The sequence below is a fragment of the Varanus komodoensis genome, unplaced genomic scaffold, assembly GCF_004798865.1.
Source record: "Varanus komodoensis strain SLA01 unplaced genomic scaffold, ASM479886v1 scaffold319, whole genome shotgun sequence".
Classification (NCBI taxonomy): Eukaryota; Metazoa; Chordata; class Lepidosauria; order Squamata; family Varanidae; genus Varanus; species Varanus komodoensis.
This window is the reverse complement of record NW_025335796.1, coordinates 50,807-76,538: the sequence shown is the minus strand read 5'-3', so window position 1 is coordinate 76,538 and position 25,732 is coordinate 50,807. Positions and strand designations below refer to the sequence as shown.

The window sequence follows — 25,732 nt, the reverse complement described above, 5'->3', positions numbered from 1 at the left end:
TAGTTCATCCTCTCCTGCTCCCAGAGGAAGTTTGTGGCCTTCCCTGGGTATTAGAGGGTGGAAAGCCCATTCTCTCTCGGTCCTCTGGCAACAGAAAGGCATTGTGCTAGTCCTCCTGGCCTTGCATCAAGAGCATCACCTGGGATAGGTTGGACAGCAAATCATGACAAGGGGAGTGGTTAGCAGGGCTTCTCCAGGAGTGTCATGGAATCTCCCTCCCTCCCTCCATCCGGGCTCCTCATACTTTGCAAGGTCAAAGCCTGGGAGAATCTGCATTTGAAGGAATTCCGTATGGGTCATGGAGGCAGTGACATGGCACAGTCCCAGTCTTTGGGAAAAGATACCACAGAGAATGGGCAAATGGGGAGTTAGAAAAATAGAAACGTAGAAAGAGACTGAGTCAGAAGGACCCTCCCAGGCCATCTAGTCTGACCCCCAGCTCCAGCTGGCTCCACTGACGACATGCCCACCATGTGCATGTCCAGCCTATCCTTGACCACCCTCACCGACAGGGCCTCAACGACCTCTTGTGGAGGCCCATTGCACACCCTTGGGGTCCTAACTGTCAGGAAGTGCTTCCTGGCATCTAAATGGTAAAGGTCCAGTTTTCTGCACCTAAAATCCCAAGATTTTCCCTAGAACTTGTGGGGGGGGGGGAGTGAGTGCCTTGCCTATGTTCCTGGAGTGGTACTGCCAGTGATTTTCAAGAATGGGCATGATGGATGTTTGTTTGGATCAGCAGAGGGTGGCCTCCAAGGATCCAAATCCTTCCTCAGAAGGGATTCTGTTCTTCCCAAAATGGTGACCCATTTTCCAAGCAATGCAACACTCATGTTGGGGGAATGTCTGCTGAGTATCTCTTCAGTGCATTTCTCTCTCCCATGTATGATGAAGCCTTTCCTTCCTTCACTTTTAGACTAGGCCCCATGCGAGGTGTGTGGAGAGGTGCACCCCAGGGCACTGGAGGAGAGTGCCAGAGGGGAAGCCGGTCTGCTGCTACAGGTGTGAACCATGCACAGAAGGGATGGCTTCCGCTTCAACAGGTACCTCCCAATTTAGGAGTGAGGCATAAAAGAGCAGGAAAGGCATCGTAAAGAGATCCTCTTCCATCCTTGCCTTTCAACATTCTTTTGAAGATACTGCTGCTTCCCTGGTGACAGACCTAAAGGTCAAAATGCAGATATGGGCAGCTGGTAGGTCCCTCCACCATCACTCCTTTTCCATCATACTTTCTGCTGCATGGTCTCCATCCTCAGCACTAACGGATCTCCAAGTTCATAGCAGAATATGAAGAGAAAGTTTGCTTGATATTCTTACTTTAGTTTGATGGCAAGCGCATGTAATACTGCAGGGGACAGATTTAGCACTCCCCTGTTTTCTTTTCTAGGTAAAGAATGGTCTTTGTGAGAAAAGACTGAACACACATCTGTTGCAAATTAGTGTGCTAAGACATTTTAAAGTTTCACACTTGTGCCCTATTTCCCAATATTTAATGAAGGGTACAGTTTCAGCTAGGAGAAAGAGATTTTTTTCCACATCTTCCTTTTAGGGTGCTGGTGGCCCTCAGAGAAATAACTTCTGTGCCCTGGCTGAGATACTTCTGCTGCTATTTCTCATTTCAGATGCAGCTCACTGCACTCTGTGCCCACAAGATCAGAACCCAAACAAGAACCATGACTGGTGCATTCCCAAGAGGATCCACTTCCTTTCCCATGAAGAAACACTTGGCATCCTTCTAGTATCTCTGGTTGTTTTCCTCTGTCTTGGCACATCTGCTGTCTTGGCAACTTTTATTAAATATCACAACACACCCATTGTCAAAGCAAATAACCGAGCCCTCAGCTACGCCCTTCTCATCTCTCTCCTGCTCTGCTTCCTCTGCTCCTTCCTCTTCGTCGGTCGACCTACAAAGGTCACCTGTCTTCTGCGACAACCTGCGTTTGGCACCACCTTCTCCATTGCAGTTTCTTGTGTTTTGGCAAAAACAGCGTTGGTGGTCCTGGTCTTTCTGGCCACCAAGCCGGGAAACATGGCAAGCCAACTCATGGGGAGACCACTGACGACCTCCATTGTGCTGTTGTGTTCTTTCATCCAAGCCGTGATCTGTGCTGCATGGTTGCTGACCAAACCCCCATTCCAAAGCTTGGACTTCCATTCTCTCTCTGGGGAGATCATTGTGCAATGCAGCAAAGGCTCCATCACCATGTTTTATGCTGTCCTGGCTTACTTGGGCTTCCTGGCTCTTCTCAGCTTCAGTGTGGCCTTCCTGGCCAGGATGCTGCCCGATAGCTTCAACGAAGCCAAGTTCATCACCTTCAGCTTGCTGGTCTTCTGCAGCGTGTGGGTCTCCTTTCTGCCCACCTACCTGAGCACCAAGGGGAAGTACGCAGTGGCCGTGGAGGTCTTCTCCATCTTGGCCTCTGGGGCTGGTCTCCTGGCATGCATCTTTCTCCCCAAATGCTATATCATTCTCTTGAGGCCCAGTCTCAATAGCAGAGGCCATCTCATAAGAGCAACCTAAACACTTAATATTTGGTGAAATTTTGTTCATTATTTTGCACATGAATAAATCAATATCTGAGCTTCCTTTTTTCACCACTGGCATTAATGTGGTACAACACAAAGATGGCTACAACTTAGAAAAAAATTGACTACCCTCATGTTTCTTGTTGTTTTATGAGCATCCTCTGATCATAACAGGATTAAGAGGGCAACATCTCATCCACAAAAGTATTTGGAGAAGTTTCAAAAGTCATTTCTTGAGAATCTCTCAAGCATCCACATGACAGAAGTAGCCACAGCAATGGGTAAAATTCTGGGAGGAAAATGAGCCATGACACAGGAATGGATTCCCATCAATATCATCCCTTTCTGCACTGGAAATTTTGCCAACTCATCTCCCTGACCTCTGACCCCATTTCTGCAGTTTCAGAGGAAATTTTGTTCATTATTTGCACCTCAGTCAAGCAATATTCTGAATCACTTCTTTTCACACTGGAGTGAGTGTTACACACCTCCATTATGGCTGCAATGTAACCAGGATCATGTTTACTTCCCTGTGGTCCTGTGAGTGTCCTCTGACGATTACAGGAATAAGCAGACAACACAAAAGCTTCTTGACCAATTTCAAATGGTTTTCCTGGTATCTGCTTACCTCTGATCACTACAAAAGTAGCCACAGAAATTTGCTCAGTTTGGGGAGTGAATCGAACCATGACACCTGAATTCACTCAAACTGAAATCCAACTTAGTTGTAGAGCAAAGTTGCCACCGCATCACCTTCCCCCGCCCCTATTTTCTGTGGGTTCAAGGGTTTCTTACCCCGCAACTCAGCAGCTCCTGGCTCCTTCCATCAGCACCACTTCAGTGCTTGGCACTTGAGGGCAGCTTGAGGATGTGGTACGGACCTTTCTCACAGGCCTGAAGGGGAGACCCATTCCTCTGATGTGACTGTGCATGTCCTTGTCTGTCACTAGCAATGGATCACACAGTTCAAGTGGGCTGCGGAAAAGCACAACTTCAAACAGGTGAAGGAAGGGCTTTGGCACACTTGATAGAAGCTCAAAGGAGACTGAACTTTACTGCACCTGCCTGCCATCAGGACTTTTGAAGACTCACATTAGTTGGGGATGGAATCATGGAACATTGGAGAAGAGGGAACATCTCTGACCTTTCCACGTCAGTCCCAGCACAAGTCATCCAGTCTCTGGACAGAGCAGAAAAGTTGCTACTTCTTGCTAGTGGTTGCCACAAACATTATGTATGCTCACAACATCACTTTTAGAAGGCTTCCTTCCTCCAAAAAGCTCCTAGCCCCTCTTTGAGCGTGCTCAAATGCTCCTTCATGGTGACCACTCCTCTTTCCACACAGATGTTTTCCATGGGGCAGTACCAGCTTCGGACAGTCCTTCATTCCCTCTGGGTGGTCAGCAACTGCCTTGTCTTGCCTCTTTTGCCCAGTCCCTTTGTGGTTTTGGCACATCTTACACTTGGGTGTTGCCAAAAGTCTGCCCCCATCCCATGGCTGAAAGCAGACCTGGTGTAACTCCCAAAGGCACTTTGCAGATGCTCAGGGGCTCCGTGTCCATGCTACGCCTGCAGCACTCTCCGTCTGGGTCTTGGGAGTAGCAGCAGAGCAGCAGAGGCTGGGAGAGTGTGGAGAACATGGCCAGGGAACTTGCAAAAGCAAGGCAGGAGCTTGGGCAGAGGATTGGCGGCAGGAGTGGGGAGCAAGGGGGGATTGCGCATCCTGGTTTGCCCTGATAAAAGCCTCCATCTGGAAGTGCCCCTCTAGTGGAGCCTGTAGGGCAAGACAGTCCTGAGCGAGATGAGCCCGCCATTTAAGCTGCCAGAAGGGACCCTCCTGCATCCAGGCTTCAGTCGGTCTTAATTCAGACACATGGAGGCTGGAATCTTTGCTTCCCTTTAGCAGAGCTCAGTGGCAGAGCCACTGCTTTGCAGAAAGAGGGTCCCAGATTTGGTTTGCAGCATGGCAAGGAGCCCTCTCTGAGCCCAGGCTGCCACTGCGAGTGGGCCCAGAGGGAAGGGGGTTGCAGTGGTCAGAGCACTGGGCTGATACTGGGGAGACCCAGGCTCCAGTCCACTCAGCCAAGAAAGTCCCTGGGTGATATTGGGCCAGACATTACCTCCCCACCTCAACCACCTCACAGTGCTGCTGTAAGGATGAAATGGGAAGGACGACTCTGTAAGCTGCCTCGGGCTCCTTGCAAAAGCAAGGCAAGGCAAGGCAAGGTAGAACTATCCTGAATCAGATGCACTTTTAAGAAAGACAGGTTTACTCCCTGGCTCCAGAAAAGGCAGCTTCCAACATCCTTGCTTTAAGCAGCGCCTCATGCAAACCCATGAGGACTGGAACCTTTCTTCACAGTTGCAAGAGATACACTTACTCCTGGTGCATGAATCAATGGGTCTAATGAGGAGACGGTGGCCCAGGTGAGCCCCAGAATGGAATCAATGTGTGGCATAAGACACTGGGAAGGGAGGGAGGGAGGGAGGAAGGAGACGGACACCATCCCTGGTTGTCTTGCCCAGAAACATATCCAGATGAAGACTGCTCATTCTTCAAAAAAGAGGCTTCATTCCCCCCCCCCATGGCTCAGAGTCCCCCCTCTTTGTTTGCCTCCCCCACTTTGGTCTTTGGAGGCTGGAGCCCTGGATATTTTAGCCATTCTGGAGCATTTAAATATGCCTGGCAGTTACTCCAATAGGTGGGATGGTTTTGCTGGTGGGAGAAGATGGAAAGTTATAGCACGCTTTCTTTCTGAGCACAGCATTTCTCCTCCAGTTTCTTTTAGCAGAGCTTCTATTGCTCAACTACCAATGATCTCATTCGAACAGCATCTTGATCATCATTCTTACACTCTGGTTCCCAAACGGTTGGCAGGGTGTGACCGGTGTATAAAACTTGCGAAAGGAAATATGGGGCAACCCACATTGCCCCTTGATATCAGTTAAGTGTACCTGTTCAGTTTACCTTTTCAGAGCAAGCTTTCCTCCCTGTCCAGAGACTTGATGTTTTATGGATGAGACCAGAGACCAGTTGGAATTTTCGAGAGAAGGAGTTTATTTACCTGCAGTGACCACACTCGTTGGAGTGCGGTCTCGAGCAGAAGGAGGGCACCATTTTTATACTCTTTTACAACTATGCAGGTGCTTGAATAACAGCGAACAATAGGGGAATCCTACTGAGCTAAATTTGCACATTTTGCACATTTCCCATGCTAAAGCAAGCAAGCGAGGGTACAAGGGCGTGATGTCTGCGGTTATGCTTGAGCGTAGCCTGCTTTGTTTCCATCCTTGCGTAGCGTGCACATTCGTTGGGGTTCTTGTTCTCGTTCACGCGAACAGGACACCCTGATCATGCTTTTTACCCGTGACGAGCCATGCCCTGGCTGCATGTTCGATTATGAGGGCGGGGGGTTACAACATTTCTCACCTGACATCTGGGCCAGGTTGAACACCCAACTTACAAATCCTGAGTCTCCCAACTTGTCACTGCAGTGCCACATCAGAATGATTGGCTGGGAAGGGATGAAACTCTTGGGGGTGTGGTGTCGGGAGTTGGAGATTCCTTATCCCAATTCCTAGTTCTGAAGCTACTATTTTACCTTTTCTTGACAAGAAGTCAGTTCGCTTTAGCGATGTTGCCAAATATTGCTGACACACCCTGAGAAGGCCCCAAATTCAGAAAGAGAGTCCTGGAAATTTTAGACTGTGTTTTGCACCAGCATCACGAGCTGGCAGAGTTAAAACAGCCTGCTTCTGCCAAGACCTCCTTCCCGTAAGTAGCCCCTCCTTTTCATGAATGAAAACAGGTGGGAAATGCACAAAAACGAATTAATGGGACCAAAGTTGCCTTATAGTAGGCTCCTGTTTGTTCTTGCATGCACCAATTTTGTGAGGCGAAAAATGTTGGCAGACAGAAAAGACTGAATGGGAAAGATAGCAGATGCAGGAATGATAGCAGATGTGGGAATGAACAAACGAATTCGGTGAAGGCGACCCCTTTCACCTTGAACCTCAACAGTTTAGTCAAACATCACTCAGACATCCTCTACAGAGAACCCCATACTTTCACCAGTGCTGTTGAGCACACGCCAGACTAATTACGGGCTTCTAGAACATACACAGAGCGTATTCTAGGTTCTGAGTCACATGTCATAGCAACTGTTCACGTGATCATGAAATAAGGGGAACAGTGTGAAAAGAATGTGAGAGCTCCTCAGAGGGGACTCAGCACAATAGCATTTGATTGCAAGAGTTTGACAAGACAATTGTGAGTCTTTGCTTGTATTGGCTATCAATTTGTGCATGAATTCATCAAAGGCAGGTTGCTGCTCCGAGCAGATCAGTAGCACAAAAGTCTCCATGCAGTTAACTTTACACCTGAATGCAGTAGCTGCCGCAGGTGAACCCAGAGATATTAAAGGAGCAGAAAAGTTAAAGAGTAACCTGGCTTGGAATTTGGCTTCTTTCTGAGAAAGGGGGTAGGTTTCATTCTACGAGGATTTATCTGAATTACCCAACAGGATGACCTTCATCAACAAGCACTTTTGTCATTAGAAAATGCAATCAGCAAGTTTTTGGAGCGTCCATGTTCAGCAATGGTAGCTTTGTCATGTTGTGTTCACCGTGTATTGGACAGACTGGTACAACAGAAGAGAAATTTGAGACTGTGCTAAAGGGATTTGTGCTGGGACAGAGTAAAAATGTTCTTATTTTGAAACTTTCTACAATTTCTTCCCCAATGAAAGTTACTCTGCAAAATATCCTGATGTCAGTAGACGTGATCTCTGTCCACTACAAGCTTCTTTGAAGTGTGTGAAGGCCTTTTCATGTACCTGTTTTAAGCTGGACCCTTCCAGAAATCACGTGAAATGTGCCATCCATTGCAGGTGAGAGACTAAGCTTATGTAGAAGCACAACAGAGGAAAGAATCTTCCCGTGAGCCATTGGAGAATGTACCATGCCACATCCTCATGCTACAAATCAAGTTCCAGGAACTGCAGTGGCAGTGATTGAAGCAGACAAGACCTGTTTTGTAACAGTGTAAAAACCCTCTGAATCCACAGAAATTGGGACCAGAGGGCAGGGTGATGTGCTGTCAACATCTCCCCTGCAGAAAGGGTGGTGTAGTATAACCCATCCCCTTAATCCTGTTATCCTTAGAAGACACTCACATGGACACAAAACACATGAGGGAAGACAGGAATTTTATTAAGTAAAAACCATCATTGTGGGGTACCACATTAACTCAAGTACTGAAATAGGGAGAATCATATTATTGATGTACAGTATTTAGGTACCAAATATGGGACAAAATTTGACCAACTCATGAACTGTTTGGATTACATTTTCCTTATGAGATAGCCTCTGCTATTGAGACTGGACCGCAAGAGAATGATGTAACATTTGGGTAGAAAGAGGAAAGCCAGGAGACCAGTCCCCGAGGATGTGATGGAGAAGACCTCCACCACCACCATGTACTTCCCCTTGGTGCTCAGGTAGGTGGGCACAAAGGAGACCCACACGCTGCAAAAGACCAGCATGCTGAAGGTGATGAACTTGGCTTCATTGAAGCTGTCAGGCAGTTTCCTGGCCAGGAAAGCCATGCTGAAACTGAAAAGAGCCAGGAAGCCCATGTAAGCCAGGACAGCATAAAACATGGTGAGGGAGCCTTCATTGCATTCCACGATGATCTCTCCAGAGAGAGAATGGAAGTCCAGATTTAGGAAAGGGGGAGAGGTCAGCAACCAGACAACACAGATCGCAGCCTGGATGAGGGGACCGATCAGCACAATGGAGGTCGTCAGTGGTCTCCCCAAGAGCCGACTTGCCATGTTTCCTGGCTTGGTGGCCAGAAAGACTAGGACCACCATGACTGTTTTTGCCAGCACACAAGAAACTGCAAGAGAGAAGGTGATGCCAAAAGCAGCTTGTCTCAGAAGACAGGTGAGCTTTGTAGGTCGTCCAATGAAAAGGAAGGAGCAGAGGAAGCAGAGCAGGAGAGAGTTGAGGAGGACATAGCTGAGTTCTCGGTTGTTGGCTTTGACGATGGGTGTGTTGTGATATTTAATGAATGTTGCCAACACAGCAAAGGTGCTGAGGCAGAGGAAAAGGACCAGGAAAGTGGAAAGGATTCCAAGTGTCTCTTCATGGGAAAGGAAGTGGATCGTCTTGGGGATGCACCGGTCGTGGTTCTTGTTTGGGTGCTGATCTTGTGGGCATGGAGCACAGTGAGCTGCATCTGAAATAAGCAACATCTGTGGAACTATGTCTACCATTACACTCAAGTTCAAGTTCCCACCCTCAAATGAAGATGTGGAAAGCTGTTTTTTCTGGATCAGATTGTACCTTTTTGTGAACATGTGCAAAACAGGTTCCTTGAGCCTCCCTTGGTCCCACACCACCCACCTCTCATGATCTTCCGAGTTGATGAGAGGGTCCCAATACTTCTGGTACCTGTGGAGGTTGAGAACATCCCAGCTGCACAACGTTCACACCTGTAGCAGCAGACCGGCTTCTCCCTTGGAACTCTCCTCCAGTGCCCTGGAGTGCACCTCTCCACACACCTTGCCTCGGGCATCGTCTAAAAGTTGAAGAAAGAATCACTTCAATGTATTTGGAAGAGAGAAATGCACTGAAGAGCTACTTAATGGAGATTCTACCATCATGGCTTTTGCGTTGCTTGGCAGGTGGGTCCACAATCTCTGTCGAATGAAACATTTCTGGACGCCTCCAGCTTCATCAGCAACATCAGGACAGAGGCTCCTATTAAATCCCTTCTGAGACAGAACCAGGATCTCTGGGGGGTTCCTTCTTTGGGGTCCAACCCTTGGTCCACTGTGCCCTCTCTGGCCTATCACTGCTTCCTCTCCAATAGCCCATGGAAAGAATGTGGGATTTTTGGTGAGGAAAGGTCTCTTTCAAGTGAGTGGTGGGAGAGCAAAGCATCTTTTTTGTAAAAGTGAATTTGTGCCATTCCTCCCCTTATATGACCCAAACGGTTTGTTCCAGCTGTACCTTCATGGCCCACACGATTGCTGCAGAGTGGATGGAGAAGTCCTGGCCTGTGGAAGCACCATGATCAACCCATCCAATCCTCACAGGATGCAGAGTTCCATTTGGGGACACTCTCCAGTTCAAGATGTCATATTTCCTGCCTTTTTCTGTGAAAGCGACTTCCTCCCCAGCACTGTTGTTAAAGCGGACGTTCCTCAGTGGGACCAGGATCTGCAGACATCTTCAGTTCAGTTGACAGTAAGTGGAATGCACTCTGACTCCCCATTATTCTCATGGAAAATTTATGCTCTAGATGCTCCCCCCTTTGCTGACATCTGCTCAGGTAAGTTTGCCCACTGGTTTGAGCATCCTTCCCTGGTCTCGGCTTCCTTCCAAGTACTCATACCATGACAGGGGAGCAATAAATCATATGCCTGGAGCAGCCAAGGGTCCAGCAGGTTTCCTCTCTGCTTCCAGGAAGAAACATTCTGGTAGGGCAGACCCTCTGCCCATTCTCCATAAGTATATTAAACTGGAACTAGATGTCTTTGGCTGGAGTGTGAATGCTTCTTCCATTCACAATATGTTCAATTTGGAAAGCATCTGTATTCCAAGAGCACCACCGATCCCGGCTAAGCGTTGCTCACTTCCAAATGTCCACTGAGAGAAATTGCATCCAGGGAGTGAACTCCACAGGGAAAGTTTCTCCTGCTTTCCCTTAATTAGGCATCCTCACAGTCTATCCTTTCCCTGCAGGGTCACTGACTCAGAAACCAAAAGAGCTCCGTGGATAAGTTCCTCCCATCTGGATGCAGACCTTACCTGCCATGGCTGAATGTGCAGAAGCTGCTTCCTTTCCCGCACCGGTGAATATTTCAGCTCAGACGCAGACAGGGCATGCAGCGTGTGCGCCACAGACTGGACGGCATTGTAGATGCGGTAGCTGTGGCTGGACATGCGCAACTCAAAAAATAAGGTGCTTGGATCCGCCTGCATCTCCCTCCCTGTGCAGATTCGATGTGACTCTCCAGGGGGGTCTCCTGATCTCAGAAACTGACACGTGAATGACTTTTCCCACCATCCATTAATGAAGATGTCTCCTTGAGGGTGGAACGGATCTAAAGCCAGGAAAAAAGCCTGGAATCCGGGAACATCCCTTGTGTGGCCCCTGAAGTGCAGGGTTCCATGAAGCGACGTTGAATAAAATCCATAGGCAGAGTTTGCACTAGCTTCAAATCCTGAATGGGAGGTCAGGATCCAAACTTTCTCAAATGGGATCTTTGATTTTTCCTCTTGAAAATGTAACCGGATTGTTAATTGCAGTGTTGCAGTGATGTCACCAAAGAAAACTATGACTTCTGCTTCCGACCACAAAGGAGGGATGTATCCAATTTCGATTTCATGCCAGTGTGCAGAACCCAATGTGGAGAAACTGTCAGTGAAGGCCACACAGAGGTCCTCCTGCTGCAGCAGGGGGTTTAGTTCCTGGAGGAACCGCTCACCATGGTCATCGCTCTGAACAAGCAGCCCAATCCAGTTCCAGTGGAAATGCCGCAGCAGCCAGACGAGGCCTTCATACCGAGGAATTTCTTGGGCATTAATCTGGAAGAAAAAGAGGAATGCATGAGTTTTTCTGGAAGATAATGGAATGATCCATCTTGGAGCTTAAGCAAAGAAATTCTTGATAATCCTTCGTACCACTCTTTGGTTGCATTTTGAAAACAAGAGATCTTGTTCAGACTAAGCTTTGATTTTTCTATCAATTGGTCAGCTCAGTTGGACAGCTAACTGGTGTATGTCCCCCAAGACTCTCCTGAGATTCCTTCCAGGCCTCCACTAAGTTGGTCCCATGGCAACTTCACCAGGTGAGAAGGCCCCCTGCCCTGTTACCCAGAATTGAAGAGAAACACCCACTGCAGGCATGAATCTCTTCTCAGAGTTGGTCCTTCTCCCTGCAGGTCCCTCACACTTCTCTCCTGAGGAAAGTATTTACCTCTGGAATCTTGAAGACACCCATCAAGGCTGCCATCTCTGATGAAGCTTTAGAGTCAAAATCCTCTACGATGGAGATGAGTTGACCCTGCTTGTCACATTTGTAGTTGGGAATCCTTCTTTCCCCTGTAAACAGCAGGAGGAGGTTGTTCTTATGCATTGTTCTGACCAGGTCCTCATGCTCATAGATGCGCAAGCCGAGCGTCATGTTGGGAAGGAGGGCCAGATCCCTGTTGACCTCAGTGATGGCAAACACCAAAGCCTGGATGCGCTGGTAGTTCCTGATGATTGACCTGTCGTGGTGGGAGCAATATTAATTAATTTATTTATTACACACATTTATATCCTGTCCTTCAGCAAGTGCTCAACACCTCTAACACAATGTAAAATTACAATAATACAATAATAACCATAATTATTAAAACAGTACAAAACAATGAATCATAATAAATGCATAGAAAATGCAACTGTGGAGAAGAAGAAAAAAAGAAAAGAAAGAAAAAATCTTATAATGTCTAAAATCCTTAATTATTAAAATGATGGTGAAATAAAAAGGTTTTTACCTGGCACCGGAAGGAGTATAAGTTTGCCACCAGGCAGACCTCTCTGGGGAGCACATTCCATAGTCTGTGCACTATGCACTGTGCAGAGAAGGCCCTCCTCTGGGTAGACACCCTCCGTACTTCTTTCAAAAAGGGTTCCCAGAGCAAGGCCTCCCCTGCCAATCTAAGGGGCCTGAGCTCATATATAGAAGGAGGCGATCCTTCAGGTATTCTGGACCTAAGCCACTTAGGGTTTTACAAGTTAAAAACAGCACCTTGAATTGGACCCAGACTTCAATTGTGAGCCAATGTAGCTGACAGAGGACCAGCGTTATGAGAAGAACAACTGGCCCCTGTCAGCAGCCTGGCAGCTCTATTTTGTACAAATTCAAGTATCTGGATCGTTTTCAAGGGCAGCCCCACATAGAGTGTGCTACAGTAATCAAACTGGGAAGTGACCAGAGCATGCGTCACCATTGCTAGGCAGTGCTCGTACAGGCGAGGATGCAGCTGATGGATCAGCTGAAGCTGGAAGAAGGTCGTCCTTACCTCTGCCATCACCTGGGCTTCCAGGCACGGCTCTGGGTCGAGGAGCACTCCCAAGCTGCGGACCCTGTCTCTCAGAGGGAGTGCAACCCCGGCCAGGACAGGACCAAAATCACTTACCTGAAAACCCGACCAACCACCAAAAGGACCACCGTCTTAGCTGAACTGAGTCTCAAATTATTGGCCCTCATCCAGCCCATTCCCTCAGTTCAGGACAGCCCTGTGGGACTCCATGGCAGAGCTGCCACGGCACAGAGCTACTCAGAAAGCACATCATGGGCGACCATTTTTCTTACAGCAAGGTGTGCCAGGATCCTTCCCCCAGGTTTATTACCAAGGATGCCTCTGGCTGAATACCCTTTATAGAACATGCCTCCTTCAATAATTTGGCAAAAGAAAACACAGGAGTGAGGAGACTTAAGAGGAAACTGTTTCCATCCAGGGCAGCAAGGGGTTTCTGCTTTCATCAGCCAGACAGAAAAAGGAGAACCCCAAAAGAAAGGGGTGAATGCAAGAGCCTCCCTTCCTCTCCCTTCCCCATAGGCCTAGATGGACTCCTAGGATGGATCCTCTCCTCAGGGATCAGACTGGAGAGTCTCCTGTCCTGCAGGAATTCATCAGAGCCTTTTCTGCAGAAACTGAGGTCTGGGGACCATCAGTGCGTTGCCTCAGTGCCTGCAAAGCAGTGTCACCTCTTGCTCAGGGACCAGGGGAAGGACTGTGGGCCAGACTAGAGCCTGCTTCCTATGCAGGGGGAGTCAGGAACATTCCTGGAATGTCCTGGGGAGGCCCCTACTCAAACGCTGGACTATGGCTCCTTCGCAGTGCAGGCATGGGGAATTTGTGTGCACTAAAGCAATGAGAGGATGAAAAGAGCTTCTGGCCACGCCTGCACGGACTCAGATTTCTCTGTTTTACATGTATGCCTGAGAAACTCCCTCAGCTGCAGATTCTCCAAGGTTCTGCCCTTCACATGTACAGGGAATCCAAGGAGGGAGGGACCCCACCACACTCTCAGAGAGGCCCTGCTAGAGACTGACACGGAGAAGATTGCCTGCGTAGCCCTGGGGATACTATCTAAAGCAGCCTTGATGCAGAGCCATGAGGACTAGCACCTTGCATTTGTTTTTGCCCAAGGAGCAAACCAGCTTCACACACTCTTCCATCCAGGGAGGGCAAGCATGTGCCGCTCGGAGTTGTAGAGGCTGAACTAGACAGAGTGAGTGTTTGTTTCCCAAAGAAGCTCCCTGGCTGCCTCTCCTGATTTTCTTCAGATCCATTTCCAAGTAGTAGAGGACTACCTATCGTGTGGCCCTGGGTATGCTTGGGGTAAGAAAAAAAAGCATCACGCAGGAGCAGCACGTTCTGTAGTGTGGCGGGTGGGGCTCTTGCTGCCAGGGGTCCAGAGGATCTGCGCTTGCTGCGAAGAGCAGGAAGGGCACCTGAGGGCACCTGAGGGCGGAGATTTCATGCCGGAGGCTCCTGCCTGCTTGCTGGAATTGCCCAGAAATGCAGCTGTGGGCATCTCCAGATTTGCCCAGGATCCGACTGAGACCTGGGTGAATGTCCTCATGGGGTTTTAATCAATTTATTAAATTAAAATTATTATTATTATTAACAATTATTTTAATTGTTAACTTATTGATTGCATTTATTGGGTTTTTAGGTACATGCCGAGATGTGTCCAGTTTTTGTACCGCTAATTATATAACTGTTTATTTATGTTGTAAGCCGCCCTGAGGCTATTTGCGAATTGGGCAGTGTAGAAATTGTTTTAATTAATTAATTAATTAATGGGGTTCATGGATGGGAAGGAGTTGATGTCCAGCGCATCTGCTTCGGTTGCCTGAGGTCTCCCACCTGTATTTTGCATGTTACCTGCATGTCGTGGCCAGTATTCCAAAGAACTCTCAGCTTAGAAGTCATTGCTGAGCCCAGAGGTCTCCAGCTCGGAAATTTGGACAAGATTGTGCCAGAGTTTCCTTCTTTTGAGGGTGGGAAGGAGTGCAGTTTGGTGCTGTTCTGACAGAGCTGCTCGTCACAAAGGCTTGCTGAGTCACTCTTGGAGCTCCAGCAATTGGCCAGCAGATCCAAAAGTGTGAAGATCCCAGAGCAGAGCCCCACTTTCCCATCCCTGTCCAGGGTGGAGCCTGCCTGGGGCAGGTTGGTGGTGTGCTCTTGCACCTTAGAGGGACTGTCAACATGAGAACAAACCGCTGGTTCTCGCACTCTGCTACTGGTCCAGCATCCCTCGGGATCAAGTCCATGAAGAAACCCCTAGTCTGGCTCTCCCTTTTGGCAAAGGGCCCTCCTGGCCAGACTCTGGGACTCTCAAGCTCAACATTTCCTCTTGAGTATCATCCCTGACTCCCCTTCCTGGAATGAGCACCCTGGTGTGATAGCAAACACAATGATTTGAATCCCAGACCACTTTGAGGGAAACCTACATTCGAATAGCACTTAGTCTCATAAGTGGTGTTCTCTGAAACTCTTCTTGGTGGGTATAGAAATATCTGCCAAGTAGTAAGTTCCCACCAATGATCAGGTCTCCCGGCCGGTAATACTCTCTTGGCTGCATAAACTGCGGAAGCAAAGGACAGACACCCCTCCGCATCCCCTGGGCGGCCTGAGGCAGGAGCCAAAGGAGCAGCAAGAGCAGGACCATCATCACTGAACGAGGCTGTCCTTGCTCTGGTAGCAAGATGCAGGGTGAAAGTGGTCCTTGCAGCCTCACCAGGAGGAGCGGCTCTCTGGAAGAGATGTGCAGGCGGTCAGACGTCAGGCTTGGCTGCAGCCACACTCCAAGGAGCCCGAGGCACACTTGTATTCAGCTTGCTTTCTCCGGGGTTTCTTTGTTATTGACCAGCTTGATGGACAACCCTGTGGAATTCCTCAAGGACCTTCATAATTGCAGAGGAGAGAAATAAGCAGAAAGCTGGAGCCCTGGAGGCAGATCAGCAGTTGGAGTCACTCTTACCTTCCGTGTGGACTTGTGGGAATTTTCTGCCCCTTTCTGCCCCTGGAGCTATGGCTATGGAAGCCCCATCAGCCAGGAAGGAGATGCTGCATACAGTGCGATGTCACTTGGGTTTCCTGTGCTCCTTCATGCCAGCTTACCCTGATGGGCTTACCAAGTTTCAAATGGGGCAGGGAAGCACTCCCATGGCAGACCTGGGTGTGCAGGCCTGCCTTTCCACTGACCGGTCGGTGGGAGGTGTTCCAACTTGTCATTTTTTCCCACTTGTTGCCCTCAGGATGGCTTCCCTGGACAGGCTGAAGGCAGCAGATTCCAGCCAAGGCTGGTGCCAGTCAGGCTTTCGCAGTCCCAGAGACCCCCTTTTAGCAGCGTCTGCTCAGGTGCACCCACTCGATTGTTCATTTTCTTGAGTGCAGTCAAGTCTTCTTGGACTTCTCCCAGTTGTTGCCAACTCAAGGTGGTGCCTTCCTTGATGGAAGCCATCCATCTTCTCCTTGTTCTTCCCCCCGCTCTTCTGCCTTTGCTTCTCCTGGACAAGGGACTTGGCCAGGTGCTTGCTGGGCACATCTAGGTACTCTTGAACAGAATGCAGTATCTCAATCCATTTCACTCACTGCTCAGGTTTAGTTTCTGCTTTATTAAACCTCTGGAGCGAGCTTTTCTGGGAGAAGGACAGAGGAACCCTGATGATTCCCTTGGACCCCTGAGTGGCTTGGATCCCACCACCCACGGCAGCCTGTTGAAGCAGCTCTGTCAGCCGGGACTGGGGGTGCTGCACTGTGGTGCTTCCATTCCTGCCTGTTGGCCACTCCTCCATCCTGGAAGGAGACCAGGATGGGTTGAGGGCCTGGCTCCAGGCACTGATGCCATGGGACACCAAGGGACTCTCCCTTCTCCCCCAGACTCTTTCACATGGACATGGAACCATGGGGAAAGCATCCCCTGTCCATTCTCAGGCTTCGAGGGGAGTCCCTTTCAGGCAGAAGGAAGGCTGCTGGCTCAGACCAGGGCCACACCCAGTCCAGCGTTCACTTCACACAACGACCAGTCAGGTGCTCAAGGGAAGTCACTTTTTGCAAAGAGCAATAATTTTAGGTTCCTTTATACAACTTCAACAATGCAAACAAAAGTAATGTAAACACATATATTTGCATGTTTCAATGCATGTATATGGAATGTCGGCAGTTGTGCAGAAGGCTTTCTAGAAGTTGCACATAAACTTGAATGAAAGCACACAAGTGTCAGTAAAGTTGCTTCCACCGGTCAGTTTCTGCACTCCTTGATCAACTGTTGCAACGGAGCATTTCTTCCAAGTTTTATTTATTTATTTATGAAATTTGTATGCTATCCAATTACTTGCATCTCTGGGCGGCTTACAGCTAAATAATTTGACAACCCACTCTGGCTGAAAATTTATACGAATACAACCGTATTATTCTATGAATTAATACTAATTCATATAGTATTAACTTCTATATGAATAGAATACTTAATAATAATATTATACTAATAGTACAATAATTAGTATAACTAATAGTATAAAATTAGGTACTGCAAGGCAGCCTCTGCATTCTGAAAGATCAAATCTGATCCTCGACTTCTTGCCTTTCCAAATAATGATATTCAGTTGTCTCTGCCAGTCTCAGAGACCTTTTCCCAATATTGACAGTGACCTCATCTGTAAGAGAAAGTTCGGTTTAGGTAGTGCACTCATTTGTATAGCTAAAATCCATCCCAACAATAATGCCTTTAGTTTTGTCCATCAAAACCAGTTTTTCAAAACAAGACCAGGTTTTCAAAACAAAACCAGGAATTTGTTTTTCCTCGAAACACTTGTAAACACTGTATGAATCTAAGGATATCACGGGGGAGAGACACAGTAATTATGGGAGATTTCTATCTCCCGGATATTACTTGGGAGACTCACTCAGCGGTGACAGCCAGGGCATGTTGCTTCCTAGAAGCAATTGAGGGAACGTTTTTCACACAGAAGGTCCGAGAGGCGACGAGGGGGAGAAACATCCTTAACTTGGTCTTGACCAACAGGGAGGAGCTGATAGATGAAGTACAGATTAGGGGAGCTCTGGATGCGAGTGATCACTCCATCCTTTGCTTTGAGATCAGGGGACTGGGGATGTGCAGCAGGTCGAGCACTAGAAGCTGGGACTTCAAGAGGGCCAACTTTGGCCAACTGAAAGCCAGACTGGGGAAAGTCTCCTGGGATAGGTTACTGGAAGGTAAGCGAGTTGAGGAGGGGTGGATAACACTCAAAAGGGGGGTTTTGGAGGTGCAAGCCTTGACGATACATCTAGTAAGTAAGGTGGGGAGGAGGAGGAGAGTGCCGCCATGGATGCAAAAGTGGGTGGTTAGAGGGATTAGACAAAAGAGGAACCTCCTTAGGAAATGGGTACTGGGGGAAATAGACAAAAGGGTATACCGGGAGGAGGAGGCCCGTTGCAGAAGGATTCTTCGCAAGGCTAAGGCTGATTATGAGCTGAGGCTTGCCAAGAATATCAAGAGCAAAGAAATGGGCTTCTTTCAGCATGTAAATAGGAAGAGGAAGGGGAGAAAAGGCTCATAATAGAGAGAGATCTAGTGATGCTAGATAGGGAAGGGAGGCTGACAGCCACACAACACGGCTTCCGCAAAAACAGGTCCTTCCAGACAAACGTTGCGGAATTCTATGACAAGGTTTCGAGATGACTAGATGGAGGGGATGCAGTGGATGTGGTATACCTGGATTTCAGCAAGGCTTTTGACAAAGTGCCCCATGAAATCCTGGTAGAGAAACTAAGGAGTTTTGGGGTACACCAAAGCACTGTCCGGTGGATTAGGGCATGGTTGACTGACTGTAAGCAGAAGGTAACCATTAGCGGGAAATCATTGGGATGGAGGCCAGTAACAAGCGGGGTCCCCCAGGGCTCTTTCCTGGGGCCAATCCTGTTTAATCTTTTCATTAATGACATGGAAGAAGGGGTGAACAGTCTGCTGATCAAATTTGCAGATGACGCTAAAACTGGAGCAGTGGCCACAGCTGAGGAGCAGGTACTCCAGATCCAAAAGGATCTGGACAGACTATGGAAGCGGGCAGGAGACAACAGGATGGCATTCAATGTGGATAAGTGCAAGGTCTTGCACTTGGGGCATAGGAATAGCTGTCATAAGTACAGGTTTGGTGACAAGTGGCTGGAGAGCAGCACTTGTGAAAGGGACCTCGTGGTACTGGTTGACTGCAGGCTAAACATGAGTCAGCAGTGTGATGCAGTGGTCAAGAGGGCGAACGCCACCCTTGGTTGCATAGCCAGAAGTGTGGCTTCTAGATCAAGAGAGGTATTACTACCACACTACACGACTCTGGTGCGCCCACAATTGGAGTATTGTGTTCAGTTTTGGGCCCCTCATTACAGGAAGGCTATAGCCAGGTTGGAGTCAGTGCAGCACAGGGCCACAAGGTTGGTGGCCGGTTTGCAGGGGATGCCATATGAGGCAACACTGAGGGAACTGGGTCTCTTCAGTCTGAAGAAGAGGAGACTAAGAGGGGATATGTTGGTGGCATACAGGTATGTGAGGGGATGTCACATGGAGATGGGTAGATACCTGTTCTTCCCTGCAGATGAAGGCAGGACATGCTTCAATGGAGCAAAGCTCAGGGAGCCAAGGTTCCATTTGGATGCCAGGAAGCACTTCCTGGCAATCAGGACCCCGAGGGTGTGGAATGGGCTTCCACGAGAGGTCGTTGAGGCCCCATCGGTGCGGGTGTTCAAGGATAGGTTGGACGTCCACATGGTGGGCATGTCGTGAGCGGAGCCAGCTGGTGCCGGAGACCAGACTAGATGGCTCGGGAGGCCCCTTCTGACTCGATCTGTTTCTATGTTTCTATGTTTCTATCTCTCAAGAAAAATTCCGAGGCTCACAGAAGAGGGGCCCCTTGCGTATATAGCTGGCCTTCTCACAGGCTGAGAAACCCGGATTCTCTAACACCACTAATTGCAGGAATGGCTGTTTGGAACACAGGTGCCCAGCAAAGCTGCCCCTCTCTATTATCTGCCTCTTCCCCACAGGAAGCGGCTCTTTGCCATTCCCACCCACTGCCTTTTCTCTCCCCAATCCCACTCTCCGTAAAACCACAACCATGGCCAGGCAGCTCTGAAATGGGTCAAAAAGAGGGTGGCGCAGAGGGGGAGCCTGAGTTGGAGACCTTACTGAGGCCATAATGCATACCCGAAGGCGACTTCTCTGGAGCACGTGGGGAGCAGGAGGGCCGGGGAGTTTTCCAGGCTGCACACCCTCATTCCCACTTCATCACCCCACAGGGGGCTCCTCGGGGACTGCCCGGCTGTCCCTGTGCGTGCAACAGGAGGTGCTCTGTAGGACCTGCTGTGGAATCCGGGATGTGGGCTTCTCTCCCACAACCGCATGAAGGCCGCCGGGGGTCGGGCTCCATTTCTGCACATCAAGGGCCAGCCCGGAACAGAACCCTCGACTCCTGCACAGCTGCCTGGATGTGTCACAAAGTCTGAAAATGTGACCATGGGCAGGCCACTTCCAGGCAGCCAATAAACCCACCTGGCAATGCCTGCTTTTGGAGGTGTTTTCTGATGATTTTTCTGTTGGAGCACTCCTATGAAGGTTTCGTTGGCCCCTTGGGAAAGAAGCAGGAGACCCGTTATCCCAGCCTCAGCTCTCCATATAGAGCTTCAAGCTCCCAGGGGTTGTCCTGCAATGCACGAAATGGAAAAATGCCTCTTGATTCTCCAGAGACACAGGGATGCTCCCATCATGGCAGTGAGAAAACAGAGCAACACAAAACATAGATCTCATCACTAAAAAACATAGGATTCAGTAGGTTTTCAAATCATGCCCATTATTATGAACACTCTCCTTCCTGTCGGAAGAGAAAAATATTCCAGGCATGCACAGAGTTCTTTTTAAAACTTTTTTTGCAATGAAGGGAACAGAAGGGAATTTTTTCTTTCCCATTTTTCCCCAGCACCGGCCCTTCTCCCCCATCTTCCCTGCCCCCGATGGGCTACAATAGGCTCATTTTGTTCGTCCAACTTGTCAATAAACAATCAGGAAGTATTTGACCCTCCTGCCTTCGTGCCTGTTTCCCCAGACCTTGTGCTTTCTGATATTGGCCCCTCCCCTCCTTTGGGCTAAGTAATTTTGTTACCTTTTTATTTCTCTCTACTCCCTTCTTTCAAATCATCCTTTCAAACCTATCTATTCCTCCCTTTTCTTTCCTTCACCATGATTTGAAACAACAATTCTTAATTCTTAAATCTTGATACCATCATCCTAATCATTTCCTCGTCTGTGCATTTCCCCCAAATTCATCCCCTTGTTACATGGGGGGCAGACCAGAATACATTGCAGATGCAATGCAGCAGATTGTTCTGATCACCATTATCCCCAGTATGTAAACAGGTGTTCCAACCACATAAAGTTGGGGAGCCATTATGTCAGCCATTCTATTCCTGATTCCTGCCTTATTTGATCCCTGGCATTACCTGTTGGATTACTCTTAGGTCTTCATTCACACCTGTTGTGTTCAAATCCATCTTGCAGATGCACCCAATCACCCCACAGGCCCCTCCTTTGGTACCAAAACATAATTCAGAGCCACCCTATTTTGTGGTGTTTATACCTCCCTTTTCTGCATCTCTCCAGCCCTTTTCCTAGTGTGCACATAGCAGCATTTCCAAAGGCCGCTATTGCACAGGCTGTTTGCTCCTGAAGAGGTGCTAAATATATGTGAGTGGATACTGAAAAAGAGGCCATTCCAATCCCATTCACCCCTCCTTTGGTTGGGATTGTTCTTTCCTCTGCCACACAGCATTCTTGAGTGACCTGTATGACTCTGGCACGCCTCTGGGAATGATGAATGACCCTAGTAGGGCACATCTCCCAATTTTAGTATTCCTACTGCCACTCCTGCACCTACCTTAGGATACCTGGAGAATCTCCCCACACCCCCATTTTCAAGAAAAAAATATACAGGAAGGGTTGCACACCCATCCTCACATACACAGGTGCCAACCCAGTGTAGCAGGACGGCTTTCCAGTATCCACTGGGCCTCCTCTTGTGATCTGAGCTATATCCCACTTCCACCCAGTCATGTGAACCAGTAAAGGACTCCATTCTCCCCAAACTGGAGCCCTGAGCACACCCTCATTCACCTTTGTGGTCCACCTGGAACAGTTCCTGGTGAATCCCCATTTTACACATTTAGCTTCCTTCTTCAAAATGCTCCCCTCTCACCATGGATCCTCTAACCTTTGAAAAGAGGTTCTCTCTCCAAGCCACTTTCGACTGCCTGGAGCAGTCCTCATCTCCTGGTTCATCCCCCAATTTCCTGCTCTCTCATATCCAAAATGCCCCTTAATGACCTGATGGGGCCTTTGATGTCCAAAATGAATTCCCCCTTCTCTTCCTTTGCCAACAAGCCTCAGTGGGCATCCTGGAGGTCTCGATGCACGGCTCTCCACCCGGGATCAGCCGCCCGCACTTGCTCTATCCCGGCTTCCACTGTAGCCCAGCTGTGAAATTGCCGCTGAGGCACAGGGGTCACTGTGTGTTTTGGCATGCAAATGAGGGCGATTGCAGTGCTGTCTATCTGGCAGCTTTACCTGCCCTACCCGATCAGCAAAACACTGGCCCCAGCAGCCCCTGTACAAGCCACCGATTCACATCCTCTTGAACCACAGCCAATACCAACAGAGATGTGACCTCAGCACAGCGGTGCATATGGGCAACCCCCCTCTGCCAGGATTTTCATATTTCTCCAACAGTTCCCCCCTTTTTGTGAGCAACCAAACAAATCAGCCAGATAACTGCTGGTGCTTCCTCCTCCCCAGGAAGCAGCTTCTATCCAGGCAGCTCAGGTGGGGATTGTCTTTCCCCTCCTTTGGCTGCAAGGATCTCCGTGGTAGCCAGCTCTCTCCTTTAACCTGCTCCCCTCTCATCTATGCAGCGCTGTTACCCAATCTATTTTGAGGGCTGGTTCCTTTGCTCCCTAGGCCCCTCCTTTTGACCCATTAACCTAAAGATATCATCCTCATTGGGGCTGAGACCCCCATGATGAGGAATATCCTGTCTAAGGCCACCATCCCTTTTGGTCAGCAGACTTGGGTTAGCCTGCTTCGCAAAGTGGGAACAGTGTGAGATGAGGCAATGGCCCAATGTCCAGTTCAGTTATCTGCTTTGCCCTTTGAGGCGTTTCTTCGAGATTTCGTTGTCTAGGCTTCACTCAATTTCTGGCCTCAGCTGTCCGCTTGACTGTAGGAATTGTTTCTCACAGTTTGCCTATTTCGTCCTTTGCTTCCTCATGGATGATGCAAAGAGCAAGGCAGAACACAGGAATCAGTCTTTGCCATTCCAGTTCATCTGGTGTCTGGAAAGTACAGCTCACAAAATGGGTGAATTAGAAAAAAAACAAAACAAAACAAAAAAACCTTTTACATTGCTTCACATACACTGGTTAACCACGTTAGCTTGGAGAGAAAGCTGAGAAATATTTGTCCCTTTGCAAGACTGATCCCCCCCTCCCAAGTCTGTTCAGCACAGTCTCAAGAAAAATGTCTGAGATGTTGAAATCAAATCCAACCCATGCCAAAAGCGCACACAAGAGAAACCCCTTGTTTAACTTGCCTGCTTCAAACCCATTGTTTGCCTTGGTTAAAGCAACATGTGCCTTCTGATGGCATTTGTCCAGCGAGAACAGGGTATCGCACAAATTCTAACAGAGATGATACCCCCTCCCTCACATACATAAATACAAAAATGTCCCAAATCTATTACATATACCGTATAAGACGCACCTGACCATAAGATGCACCTAGTTTTTAGAGGAGGAAAACAAGAAAAAAAAATATTCTGAATCAAATGGTTTACTAAACTATTTAATAAACTATGAGAATACAGTAATACCGTATTTCACCCTTGAAAGGTGAACAGCAGTTAACAGTGGCATTAAGAACCATCATCACTGTCATTGACAAAAGTGAGACTTTAAAGTTCGAATACTCTTCTCTTTTTCGTTCAACCCATAGAACTCATCATCGCTAGAGTCAGAATTTATGAAGCTCTGTTGCTCACAATCACTGACATCACTTTCTTGGTCAGTAGTGGAATTATTGAAGGAATCCACAATCTACACCAGTTATCCAGGAGCTGCTGCAGACAGTTCAATAACACATCTAAAAAAGCCAGTAATGTCCATGCTGCCCTACTGGTAAATATTGGAAAAAAACTTCTGACAAAAAATGAGATATTGTACGGTGAATCAAACACACAGCAGACTAAGTAGCCTTTGAAGAATAAACTTCATACCCAAAGGTAATGCTGTTCAAATCTCCACTGATCCTAAAAAAAATGTGTCTGACCAACTAACAGATAACTGATGCATGGAATGCTTCCTGATAATCCCAGGCACATTCCCCATCCCTTTCCCATGGGCTTCATTCAAAGACGGGTTGCCCTTTGAAAACACACACCGACCTGTGCTTGACAGCTCTCACCTGCGCCAGGTGGGGGGGCGGAGCAGGATGCGCCAAGCGCGTGCCGGCCAGGTGGTGCCACGGGGTGCAGGCGGCCGGTGGCGTCCCGGGCATCGGGCACACACACATTCACTCTGTAAGACACACAGACATTCCCCCTTACTTTTGAGGGGGGAAATTGCGCCTTATAGAGTGAAAAATATGGTACATGAAATTTGAACTAGCACCCTTTACAATCAAACAATCAATGCTCATTCATCTTGATGAATATGACTGCTTATGCTCACAGCAAGGAAATTTTTAAAAACCTTGTCATTTCCTGGGGCCATCAAATGGGCTTACCCCCCCCCCCAACATTAGGCTACTGTAAAGAAAACCCTCCTTAGGACCACCAATATTCCTTTCCTGTACAAAAAACCCTCCATAGCTATCTTTCCTTGTAAAATTTGGAGCCTGATCAAAATATTTGGCAACTCGATGGCCTCCATGGCCCCTCCCAGCTCCTCCATTTTGTGCTTCCATGAGAAACTTTTAGCAGTTTCATTTCTTCCACGTTTTTCCCATTTTGTACCAAAACACTCAACCACCATTTATCCAAAACTCCTAAAGAGCCCATTCACAAACCCAGCTCCACACCCCCACTTGAAGCAAGGAATTCCTGCAACATGCAGCACCTCACAGACTCGCATCCCCATGGCCCCCAGCACAATTTTCCTTTTGCCCATTACGCCCCACATATGAAACAATCGCATGTCCAACAGGTAGAGAAACCAGATCAGCCCAGAGAAAACCAAGCACCTATTTACTACCTGCCTGACAAGGTGGACTTCCAACAGGCATCCTTATGTGAGAGGGAAGCAGCCAGGCCTGAGCCCACAGGGCCCAGCACCCCCCCTTCGCTGCCCCCAGGTGCCGTCTTCACTCGTTGAACTCCAGCCTGCCACTGTTCAGGCTGCTTGCTAAACACAACCATCCCATTTCCACGATTTTTCCAAAAACCTCCTCAACACGTGAAAGAAAACCCTTCCCTTCTGCATCTTTGCTTCACTCATCCTTCCTTTTCTTTCTTTCTTTCTTTCTTTCTTTCTTTCTTTCTTTCTTTCTTTCTTTCTTTCTTTCTTCCTTCCTTCCTTCCTTCCTTCCTTCCTTCCTTCCTTCCTTCCTTCCTTTTGGAATCCCTTCAGGATAAGCAGGATTCCCTCCTCCCTTTTCTTTCTTTTATTCTTTTTTTGTAATAAGTTTTTTTTTTGAAATTATAGTCCTAAAAACAAAGAAAAACTAAAAACAACATCAATCATCTAAAACATCAGGACTGCTGGGTCAGCCCCACTTTTTTTCCATTTATGATAGCTTAAAAACATGTTTAAATCTATACGAAGTCCCGTTTCTCTAGCCAATAGTAAAAAGAGTCCCAAGTTTGATAGAAGTCAGTACCTTCTTCCTCCTTCAATGATAGTCAATCTATCCATTTCTGCACAGTCCAAAATCGTTCTCAAGATCAGTTCGTCGGTGGAGGTTCCTCACTTTTCCAGTGTTGAGCAACCCCTCCCTTCTCCTTCCGTGCCACAATCCATCTGCTCACTTGCCTCTACTTCCACTTGCAACATCTACAAAATTCCAACCCAAACCATGAAATTGTAACCACACCACACAG

At 48.1% G+C, this 25,732-nt stretch overlaps 1 long non-coding RNA gene across 1 annotated transcript; it reads right to left on the bottom strand.

Moving 5' to 3' along the window:
* Positions 1-9,046: 9,046 nt before the first annotated feature.
* Positions 9,047-22,750, bottom strand: LOC123027296. Its single transcript, XR_006415485.1, has 3 exons — positions 22,615-22,750; positions 17,247-17,252; positions 9,047-9,059 (listed from the first exon to the last, which is right to left on the bottom strand). It is a non-coding gene; the product is annotated as an uncharacterized LOC123027296 (long non-coding RNA).
* Between the last annotated feature and the right edge of the window lie 2,982 nt (positions 22,751-25,732).